Source organism: Phocoena phocoena, chromosome 2 (genome assembly GCF_963924675.1).
Source record: "Phocoena phocoena chromosome 2, mPhoPho1.1, whole genome shotgun sequence".
NCBI classification, from domain to species: Eukaryota; Metazoa; Chordata; class Mammalia; order Artiodactyla; family Phocoenidae; genus Phocoena; species Phocoena phocoena.
Window position 1 is genome coordinate 79,464,719 of NC_089220.1, and position 12,541 is coordinate 79,477,259.

A 12,541-nucleotide genomic window follows, 5' to 3' on the forward strand; every position below is an offset into this window, starting at 1 on the left:
AAAGGTTACAAGTCCTGGAGATTCTTGGACGTTTCCCTAAACCTCCTATGCAATTAGAGAACACAAATTTGGATGGATTTTAACAGATTAAAAAGAGAATTGTAATGAAGCCAGGGCTTCCTTTAGAAGACTCTTTATTCAAAAAGGGTCTGAGATAACTGTGAACTAAGACAGCAATGTGTTTTTTAAATAAAAAGATAGTGGGAAGCAAAGGTTAGGGTGAGAAGAATGAAAAACACCTAAAATATATCTTTCTTGATAAAAAAAATAAGCTTATTTAAATATATAAGTATATACTATAAATATTTAAAATATTAAAAGAAGTCAGATAACTCTGAACGTATTAGATGGTTCCAGAAACACTGTGCAGCTTCACACACAGGCTCTCCTCTTAATTATCTGTTTTTTTTTTTTTTTTTTTTTTTTTTGCGGTACGCGGGCCTCTTTTTTTTTGAGGTACGCGGGCCTCTCACTGCTGTGGCCTCTCCCGTTGCGGAGCACAGGCTCCGGACGCGCAGGCTCAGCGGCCATGGCTCACGGGCCTAGCCGCTTCGCGGCATGTGGGATCTTCCCGGACCGGGGCACGAACCCGCGTCCCCTGCATCGGCAGGCGGACTCTCAACCACTGCGCCACCAGGGAAGCCCTAATTATCTGTTTTTATTGCTCTGAATTTAGCAGCCCTTTCTATTTGAGACTATAATCTGACGAGGAATCATTTTGTTCTGGATTTTTTCATCTAGAAATAATTCACCACAGACTTTTGGCTTTACTGAGGCACAACTTTTGAGTCTCACGCTTGTGCCCCTTTTTCACTCTAGTGATGAAATGAAACATAGGTTATTATGAATGGAGTTTCAAATAGCATTTGAGGTATTTGTGCACAGAATAGTTCAGTTTGGGACAGAATCAGAGTGAGAAATTTTAGGGAGAAAAACATGAAGTACTTTGAGGAATTGAACAATTAAAAACAAATATAGAAATAGTTACCCACGTGTGAGTACAGTAGAAACACAAAATACAGGATGATCAAACGAGTGAGTCAGGGAAGCTTGGAGGGTGTGAGGTTTGGATTTGGACATTATATCCTAGTGCTATTCATCCTTTCTTATGGCAGTTGTCTGTAAAACGGGAAGTAGCTATCTCATTTAATCATACACAGTGAACTAAAATGGATTTGTCCAATGTCAATCAATGTTATCTCTCCTGAAAGGCATTTCTGACCCTCCAGTAGAAGAAATCACTCCCTCCTCTGGGCTATTTTTGTGCTTTATGTGTACATCCACTGTGCATGAATCACCCTTTGTTATAATTTTGCTTTTTAATGGTGTTTTCCTGTACTTGACTGTGAACACCTTGAGGGTAGAAACTGGATCCTTGTGCTGTGTGTCTTACTCAAAATAAATGTTTTATGAATTGATAGATGGTTGATGAATAGGTACAATATTAAGCTGAATACTTGTCACTGAAAGTGAAAAGACTCTTCTGAGACACTTCACATCAGCTCTTTCACTAGGGCTTCACTGAATCACCTTTCAAGTGCATTCAAGAGTAATGATTCTGAACTACACTTCCTAAAAAGTTTCTTTGTCCCTTTTTGTAAGGTTAGGAGTAAGGATTCTGAATGACATTTCCAAATACCTTTCTTTTTTTGGTATTACTACGTGAGGTGTCATGAAGTAATTTGAAGAATTTTATCCTCCTTCTTAAAATTAATCCTACAATGAGATGAAGCCCCACCAGGGAACATTAATGACTAGGTGAGAACTGCTGAATAGACAAACTGTACAGGTGCTATGAAATCCAAACTCTATGAGTACTATTTAGAATATATCAAGTCTGTTTTTCTTATCCCATACTAATAGTTTATTTATGATATCCATCGTAGCCAAAAATCTTCTAACTTATTTCTAGCCACAACTGAGAAAAAAAAAGTTTCACTGATCTTGGGGGCTGACTTTTGAAGTGATATATAGAGCAGTATAGCATTAAAGAAACTGATTTTGACCTGAGTTTTTGACCCATTAAGCAATTAATTTTTTAGAGTTTTGTAATATTCATGTATATGAAATCATGCCTTTATTTGTAATACACTGTTTAGTTATAAAATATTCCTTTCCAGGTCTCTTGCATATTTGCTGCAAATTGAGAAAAAACGGCAATCATTTTATTTGTAGCATCGTAGACTTTCATTGCTATTGTAATCAGCACTGCTCAGAACAAATATTTCATTATTATTCATTGAAGAAGCGTGTTTCACCCAATGTTACACAGTAGTTGGCTGCAAAATTAGTTAGAACCTAAGTCTTCCTTCCAACAAAATACCCTAATATAAGTCATTTGACCTTCAACTGGTTGGTAACCTTAAAGCTATAAAGAAATCTGTGAGTGTTTTATGGGATTGTTTCCAAATAGAACAAAAACCCAAGTAATCAAGAATCAGAACTTTATTAAAGTTCTCAACACTGCCTGCCAGCTCGAGTGTCTTATCAGCTACGCAATTATTTCAGGTTTCTACTATTTTCCTCAAGCCCATACTCCACAGCCTCTCTTCTCAAAGAACATGCTCAACTTCTAATTCTGCCAAGTTTATGGGCATCTCATTACCTTCACCTCTCAAATCTTAATCTAAGAAGATTCTATCCTCTAACTCAAGGCAGGAAATGGCTACCTAGACCACAGATCCCCTGCCTAGCCCCACCCCAGTCCCTAATTCCCTCAAAGACTTCAGTCATAGTTTAGATTGGACATTTATCTTTAGCCTCAACTATCAGCAGCATATTGACATTTTTCTTCCTTTCTAACTTTAAATGTCTTCTACCTTCTGCATCACCACTCCACTTACCTTCACAGATAAGGTATTTGAAAGAACGGTGTCTATTACTTCACTTACATTACCATCTCTTTATTTCTGAGACACATTGCAATATGGTTTCTGATACCATTAGTCCAAAAAAAAAAAAAAAAGCCTCACCACTGTGGCAAGTACATTGGATGCTTTTCAGTTATTGCCCTGACTATAATAGAATTGGAAAAAATTAATCATTCAGTTCTTGAAGATCATGCTTACTTTGGGCTCTATGACCAGTGTTGTCAGTCTTTCCCGGTTTTTTCCCTACTTCTGTGTCCTATGGCCTCCTCTACTCATCTTTACATGCTCCTCAGTTTCTGTTTATTTCTTCTCACCATATAAGTCACTCTTAAATGAACTCATCCGTTTCTGTGGCTTAATAAACTAACTGGTTTCACAAGTATATTTATTGAGCACTCTGTGTCAGTGAGCTACAAACCTACCTCCCTAGTCCTGACCTCTTTTCTGACCTCCAAACCCATATTCATAGCACAGTCATTCTAGTTCATAACAACATAAAAAGAGCCAACAGGCCCCTCAAGTTAGTAGGTCCCTGATGAATGTAAGCACAGAATAAAGAATCACTGACTGCTGAAGGAATCGATGAATTTCCCCTGAATCATCCTAGGAATTGCAGAAGACTCAAAAATCAGAAGAAACTCCATACCTGTGACAGAGAGAGGGGAAAACTATATAAATACATGTTTAGTTGTGATTAAATAAGCCTTCAAATGAACACTAGGTGCATATTTTAAAGCCTTGCATTTAAACATATGTCAATTCCTAGTTCCTCCTCCTGCTAGCTAGGTAACCATAGAAAAAGTACTTCATTTACTCATTCAACAACAAAAAAAATGGATAATAATACCTACCTTGTAGGGTTTTGTGAATATAAAATGAGGACTAATATGTGGAGTTCACCTAACACACTGTGCTGGTAATAAGCAGGTTCTCAGTAAATGGCATTTATAATTATTATAAGATTTCACCTATGTAATTCTGACGACTTGTTTTTAAACGACAAAATGAATCCTGACTATACTGGGTCCTTGAAAGCTTCAGAATGGAGTGAAAATTATTAAGCTTTTGGGAGAAAATGGTTAACTGGACAAACTAAGGTAAAGTGGAAGGAGAAATACCACTGGCTTTTGTTGGTTATTTGAGAATCTTAAGGCTTCTCTTTATTGTATTATTATAACACCCTATATTATAATAATATCTATTATTTATTCTGTAGGATTTTATATAATAGTAGTAATAATAATGACGGTAATAATACCTTCTACCTACTGTGCACATCCCATGTGTCTTACCTTTTGTTTAGATTGTCCCTAATGCATGATAGAAACTACAAAGAGGTAGTGCTGTTACTTAGTATTTTATGAAAGAAAATTAAAGTTCACAGAGTTGGTTCAATGAGTTAATGCCACATTTAATAAATACAGGGGTAAGATTTTCATCTGGCTGTTCTGACTTAGAGCCTGTGCTTTTCCTACAATATATCACATTGCCTTGCTGACGCTTATGATTCTCTCACACATCTTTACTCCAGTTGAAGGACCTGATTCTGATAACTCTGTTGTTGACTATTTTAAGCTGCGTGTGTGCTAGTGGACTGTAGCCAGGAGGCTGAGGTTCATTTGGGTCAAGGTCTAGTGGAGTCTCTGTCCTCTAGTCTAATCTGTTTCCAAACCCTCCTAACAACAGAGACTGGATTGTTCCACTGGTTTTAATGTTCTCTTGTAGGCTTCTGAATCTTGTGCCCTATTGGCTCTAATTAACTAAGCCATGGAAGTTCAAGAAAAGAGGCCCTTCATCTTTTCCCCTAAGACCAGTTCCAGCCTTTTCAGTGACAGAAAGCACCACCCTAAAGAGAGTGGTTCAGGATTACAGCATTAGTCTCTGTTCTGGGCCAAGACTAGCACAATAGCCTGGCCCCTAGCTCCAGTAGAAGTTCTTAGACCTTGCTTCCTTGAAATTCTCCAGGGCACGTTTCTCCAGGTCCCCAGCTCTCTGAACCCTTCGTTTCCCTGATCTTTGCCTTTACGAGGCTTTGACCTATCTGAACTATGGTGTCCTGAACTTACTTCTTGGCTAAAGCGTAGCAGCACACACACGGCTTAACCCTTTTGCTCCTAATCCGTCACTCATTGACTACATAGGTCACAAATCCGACAGTTGAAACATCTCATTCAGAGTCCGAACTCTTTCATGGTTAAGAAATTTTTGTAATTTCTTTGTGAAAATTAGAATTAAAATAATTATAAAACTGTATATGGTGACTCAAAAACCTATGTATTAAAAAAGTCAACAAAATTTTAAATAAGTAACACATATTTATTTTTATAAGGTGTGTTTGATAGTCATTTTCAACATTTATGATAGCTAAAGTACAATAGAAAAATGCAATATTCCTGCGAGATTCTCATAAACATTTTCCATGCTAAGTACATAAGGTTGTTTATGAAGTGTTCCATTAGTAGTCCCCTCTTTGTAAAATTAATAAGCAGATTTGAAAAGTTAATTAAAACATATTTTATAAACATTTTATAACTAGCACTTATTGCAATATATGATTTTAAAACTTCTTTAGACATTTTAGATAACAAGACTACAAGAAGAAAGAGCTAAATTCTAATATCTATGAATGTGTAGTTCAGCTGACTTCTGAGAAATCCCTGCCTTCTGAAAAATCCCTATGAGTGTAGAAATTTGATGACAAATGGCTGAAGATATATATTTTTTAAAATCCCAATTAACAACTACTTGTGTTCAAGAACATTCACTTCTGTTTAGCTTATAACAGTAAAACATAGAAAATAGTCTAAATGTCTAACACATAGGACATTTTACGTTTTCAAAGGAAATTTAGTATCAATGATTTTTAATATATTATGTTCTTTGCATTTTCCAAGTTTTCTGTGAATAGCATAAAAAATACTGTGGGTAGATATTAAAACACAGTACCTAGCAATGAATTTTTTTTTCCCAGTTTTGAGGGAAGGGATAGTAGAAGACCGTATAGCTATGATCTTATGTAGGAAGTCAAAACGAAAACAAAATCTATTTAGATCAAACAAAGACTAGAGTTTGTTAAAAATCATCTCCATTTGTACAACACATGTTTCATATAAAATTTCTCTACATACATATTTCAAACCCACCTAGTTATCTGGAATTTAGCCTGAAGTCAGCCAAGACTTAGAAGAAAGTTCTAAGATAGTCTCCATTGAGTGCCAAAATAGGCAAATTCTGACATGACTTAAAAGAAGCAGAAGAATAAGAGAAGTTCAGAAGTAGTGAAGAGGATGCATTATGGAAAAGTGATGAAAAAAATAACAGACGGTGTGGAGGTTGGTAGAATTCACTTGTTTTAAGTACAATAATACCCTGAATTTTCGATGGCTTTGGTGAGCTCTATACTGGCAGTGCAAGGTTTACTTGAATTTGTGAAAAGGGTCCTTTCCTGTTGTTTCCAGGAACGCATATGATTTTAGATACTAGTAATATTGTAAGCATCGAACTACAGGTCAACTGTAAATTTTGTAAGTAACATGATTCACTGGAAGAATGCATATCATTGAGAAGCCTAGATCTTAAAAAATAAAAAATTAACCAGAAAGAAAAAATAAAGCAGAACATTTGTTAAAATCATTTATGTTTACTTTTATAGAGGTTTTAAATCCTCGCCAACCCTGTTTACTTTGAAGCACATGTGACGCGGAACAACGTGCTATGTAGTATCCTGGTTGAATTAAAGCTTAGGATGCAAATATTAGTAACTGTGTGTCTTAAATGCCTCGTACCTATAGTGTAATGTGCATACATCTGTTTTATACACATGTAAAATATTAGCACATTTTTGAGCACATATTTTCATCTGGAAATGTGATAGGCTTCAAGAAGAATCTGGATGTATAGGACAAAGAATGAGTGGAGGAAAAAGAGAGTTGAGAGGTAAGAATGAACATATTTTTTCTGGGAATTTTCACATGGAAGGTATAATATTATTTCCCTGCTGAGCTCTTGTCATCCTTTCTTTTTACTTCATAAACTCTTCAGTCTATTCTAGTTGAGTTTTCCTTTGAAGGCCACCCAGAAGCTCTGACCTGGAGGGCAATAGGGAGAACAGCTGACTTAAAGACTGTCTCAGAGAAGTCTAAAACAATGTGGCTTATACTGCAGCATTAGGGATTTAGGTCGTTTAAATGGTAAAGATTACCAGACACAGATCTGGAGTGTAAATAAGCTTTCAGATCTTCATTTACCTCTCAGCTCACCTTCTCTCATCATATTAGTATTAATGAAATGCTGTTCCTAACACAGAGAAATGTTTTTAATAGCTTGGTATAAGTTGATACCTTGCTCTTTGATTTATTTTTCTGAACATGATGATAGAGGCAGTATTGAAAAATGATTCAAAGTGCAGCCTCGGACGCCAGATGACCTGGGTTCAAATCCTGGCTTGGCCACTGCTTAGCTGCGTTAGAAAAAAAAAAATTAGCCTCTCCATCTCTCAGTTTACTTATGGAAGTAGAAATTATAAGGATAGTACATATTTCACAGAGGACCTGTGCAAATGAGCTATTAAGTGTAAGGTGTTTGGGATATAGAAGGTGCTCAATAAACACTGGCTATTATTATCATGTTATTCTGTTTTCCATTCTCTCCTCTGTTCACTTTCATGAGCATATCATTCCGAGGGTTAGAAATGCAGTCTGTGGCCACAAGTGTTTTACCTGTCTAGAAAGCATCTTGCAATGGTGACTTTCTCTTCATAGTTGATCTGAGCACCAGATAACCTGAGAATGTGTCAATGGTTAACGTTCTCATGGATAGAAATCTTTGGGGGCAAAAATTAGTACTTGATTAGGTCAGAATATCCCAAGGAAGTAAGACATTTGCCTTGCCTATGACTTCAGAGGAAGCTGACAGCCATTTTGAAGCCAGGCCCAATTTTTCCAGAAGGGGTAAGCCTCTTTGCTGACTCGTACCTGTAAGTTGTAGCTACTACTACTGGGAATCCATAGATTTGGGTCAAGAAAAGTGGTTTCTAACATTTATCTGGAATGTCTAATAATACCTTTTAGTTTTTTATGACATTATTGTTTTCATTATCTGTCTCAGAATTTATTTTTAAAATCTTTTCTATGTATCATTAAGAACAATCACAAGATAAAATGATCTGTGTCATAATCTCAGAACTATTTCTAGCACGTTTGGACTGTAAAGGAAGGAGGAGGAGATAGAAGCTAATATTTATGGGGGGTGTATGTGTGATTATGTGCCATCCAATCCATTTAATCTTCATAACAATTTGATGAGGGAACTCTGAGGGTCAGAGAGATGAACTGACTTGCCTAAGGTCTTCCAACTCATAACTGGTCAAGCACAATCAGGTCTGCAGGACACTGAATTCTCTTTTCATCTCACCTTCTACACCATTAGCCAACCCATTTACAAGTCCTGAGTCCTAGATCTTCAAAAGTCATAAATCCAACTACTTCTCACCACCCCCATTGCTACTCTACTTGTCCAAGCCTCCATCATCTCTTGCTTACATTGTTGTAAGAAGCTCTTGGCTGGTCTCTCTTCTCTACTTTTGCCCTGTTAGAGTCTATCCAGCACAGAGTGACAGCAGAATCTTATCTTGATCAGAACAAAACCCAGAGCCTTTATGCTGGCCTGGAACATCCTACATGATCCAGCTCTGCTAAGTCCCTGACTTCATCTCCTGTAACTCTGTATCTCAAATGGTTGGCCTCTTTGTGTTCATTCTAACATAGTCACTTTTTATAAATAATACTTTGATTTGCAGCAATGGGAATTGAAGCTAAACCTATGAAAAATGTACAAAGGCTTGATTTCTGATATCAGAAGAAGACAGGGGATGGGGATGATAAATTTGTGTGTGGTGGGGTAGAAGAGAGAAACATATTTCCTGCACCTTAAGAGACGGGTTATAAAGAATGGTGGGAATGGATTCTGCTAGCCTTAAGACAGAAACAGAAAGATATAACATTTTAATCCTTGTATTCTATAACTATTGAGTCTCCTATAAAAATGCATGACTTCTTTCTCACTTAATTCAGGTCTGTAGTGAAATGGCATCATTAGAGAGGACTTCTCTCACCATTCTATCTAAAGAGTATGACTTGCCATTACTCTCAAGCCTCTTACCTGCTTCATTTTTCACCTCAATTTTACTTGGTATTGCCTTAACTTGCTTACTTACTCACTTTGTCTCATCCACTAAAATGTCAACTCCTTGAGGACAGGGACTTGTCCGTCTTGCTCATAATGGATCCCCAGTACTTCGAAGAGTCCCTAGCACGTGGAAGCGATCAATACGTATTTGTTGAATGAATAAATGATCTGGAAGGAATTTGGAGTGGGAAATGGGAGAGACAACTGGGGAATCAAATACTTGATTTCATCTAGATGAGTTAAGGGAGTTACTCAAGCTCAATATCTTGCTTTTGGGCAGAACTAAGACTAAAACCTACACCTTCTCAGTTCATAGTGCACTGATCTTTATACTTTAACAAGATACCTCTCTTTATAATAATTTAGTATATTAACTTAATAGCATACAAGAGAAAAATTTCAAAAGCCTCTTTTGCAGTAAAAATATCATCCTTATTTTTAATAGTATTTAAATCTGGGGCTCATACTTCAATACTTAGGGTGCCTTCATGATAGAATATGTCACAGAAAAAGGAAATAGAAAAGAAGGAAATAGAAAATCCATGGCCCTCCCCAAAAGTATTTTCCCAAGAAACATTAATGTGAATAATGTATAATGTTATGGCCTCTCTATAATGGCAGGAGAATATGCAAGAGGTTATAGGGATGAATGAATTAATTTTTTATTGGTCTGGATTTTCTCTAGAGAGAGATTATAAACTAGTTTGATTATAGTCATCATCATCATTACTTCTGTCCATTCAACACTTGTTCAGTACTAAGCGTTGCACTGACAAGTATTTGAATCTTTAATTCTCACAATAATTCCACATGCTTATTTTAAGTATAAGTATTTTATTTATAAGTATAGAAACTAAGGCTCAGAGAGGACACATTATACAGCCAGGAGGTGACAGAACTGTATTCAGATTGTTATCTGACTGCAAAGCTTTAATGCATCCCTCTATTTCATAAGATAAAAATAATTTCTTATATATATAAATATATATATATATATATAAATATATATAAATTCTTATATTTCTTATATCATATTTCTTATATGTTCTCCAAAGCACCTCAGTGCTAGCTATACCATGCATGCTTAAAATATGCTTAAAATATTCAGAATAAAATTTAGAGTTGGAAAGAACTTTAGAGATTATTTTTCGTAGGAAGGAATCGGTGACTCACCCTTTGGAATACAACTTTAAGGAATATCTTATTTCTGTAGAAGCAGAATTGGCCAGAGAACCAAGACCCCTTCGTTGTTGGTTGTGCTTTCACCATACCATGGCCCTTTTGTGTTGACTGGTATGAATATGATGCTCATAAGCATATTAAATTATAAATATAGTTTGGTACATGGGATTGTACCAAATTGTACCTTGAATCTGTAAATCATTTTCATTTAGTAGAATTCCAATTCAAATCCTTCTATCTTCCACACAGATTAACCAAGAAAGCTGAAGCTTAGTCTGAATCAGAAAAAAAATTTACTATAAAACTGTACCCTCATCACAAAAACTCACCCTTTGTATAACGGGTCAAATAACGCCAAGTATACGTATGTGTTGCATACATATCTGCCGACATATTATACATAAGCGTACACATATAATCTGGCAATACACACTATGTGATATAAGGATTATGTAAATCAGAATGGTGAATAAATCCACTTAAATCCTTAGGTAAAATTAACATTACAGGAGAATTGTGTTGACGTTCATAAGTTCATGTTTGCTTTCCAAAAATATTCATCCTGTAGATTGTAAGAAAAACTGGCCCCAACCAAAAGATTATATACCAGGTAGGGATACCAAAATGCAGTTCACACAAAGCAATTACAGTAAAAGCTGTGAGTTTTACTACTGCTTGGGGAATACTTTACACATTTACTTTTCCTCTATGAAAGAAACTTGCGCTAAGAAACCACTGCCTTCTCTATGTAAATGGAAAATGTGGGGTACCTGAGGAAAGGGTAAAAATACAGTTTAATTTCAATGTGAGCCTGGTCAAGTAATTTTAGAAGTCAAGCTGATGTGGGAGAAAAGTAAAATAAAATCGTTCTCATTTCTGAACGGGTTCTCCTTAGCGTTTTCTTCTTAGGGTATAATCTGATTCAGAGCAGGAACATACAGTACAGTTAACATTCAACTTTAATTGCAATGAGGTGACAACAGACTGGGTAATGAGTTGTTTATGAGTTGTAGATGTGTTTACAATGAGTTGACAATGTGTTGGCTAAAGTGTTCTTCTAAAGTTGTAGATCTATTTACAGTGAGCCGTGGGGGGATGTTCATTAGTTGTCGATTTGTTTGTTTACATTGTTTTCGATTTGCAATTGCTATGAAACAAATTGCACGTTGATGAAGGATGATTGTTTGTGTGCCTTAATGATTTACTGTAGTAGCTTGTCTGAAAAAGTACTTAACCCGGCCTCATCTGTCAGTTTCTACTGCAAAAGCTCCAAGTCACAATAGTTTTATTAGCATAGCATGGACCATTTGTAAGTACATTATGCATCTAAGAAATCTCAGGACTTTGTATTCAGCCCATTGTATTTGGGCCAGCAGACCTGAACTGAATTCTTTCTGCTTGGTACACATTTATATCTTTTGACGTTATAACATGATTAATAGTTGGTTCTCAAACTCCCAGCTACAGAAAGAGTTCTACAAATCCTCTGTAACTCAAGGTACTGCTAATTTTTAACCTTATCTTTGGTCCACTAATTTCTGTAAAAAAAAACAAAAAAAACAAAAAACCTTTTTTAAAAAGATCAGACTGATTTGAGGGTTATAATACAATTTTATAAAATATATTTTAACATATTGAGGGACAAAAGGGTAATATGCACCCTATATTTAAAAACACAATTTGCCAGTTCAATCTGCATCAATATGTATTATTTCTACATCTTGTGTGTTTCAATAGATTTTACTGATGGAAGGGAAGAAAAAAGAAACTGAACAGTACCCTCATCTTTACCATCTCAAAATTCACTTCATGTCCCCTTGTACATGTACTAGACCTATGTGTATTCATATAAGGGAGCTGATGTACACTGAGCCTCATTTATATTCCATTCATACGTTATGATAAATAAAGTCCTCTTTTAATAATTTGAATGGAAAAAGTTATGAGTCAGAATTCATGGGCCAAGCCTAACTAAAGCTGCAGTCTTCAAAGCATCAGGTATGAAATATTGTGGTTAATTCCTGAGATCATAAGAAGAAAAAGAACTAAAAAAATTAGAAGAGACAAAAGAAGCTACTAAAGTCAAGAATAATATGAGTTTAATAAGTGGTAAATAATACTAATTTCAAGTTTCCAAAGTATATAACAATATCTTATTCACTCTACATAAAGGACACAAAGTAGTAGATTATTTTTATCCCCATTTTACATATAAAGCAACTGAGACAATAAGTCTATGTTTTTATGCAAAAATTGATTTTTAAATGCTGGCCTTAATTTTTAAAAATATGTGGAGCAAGTTC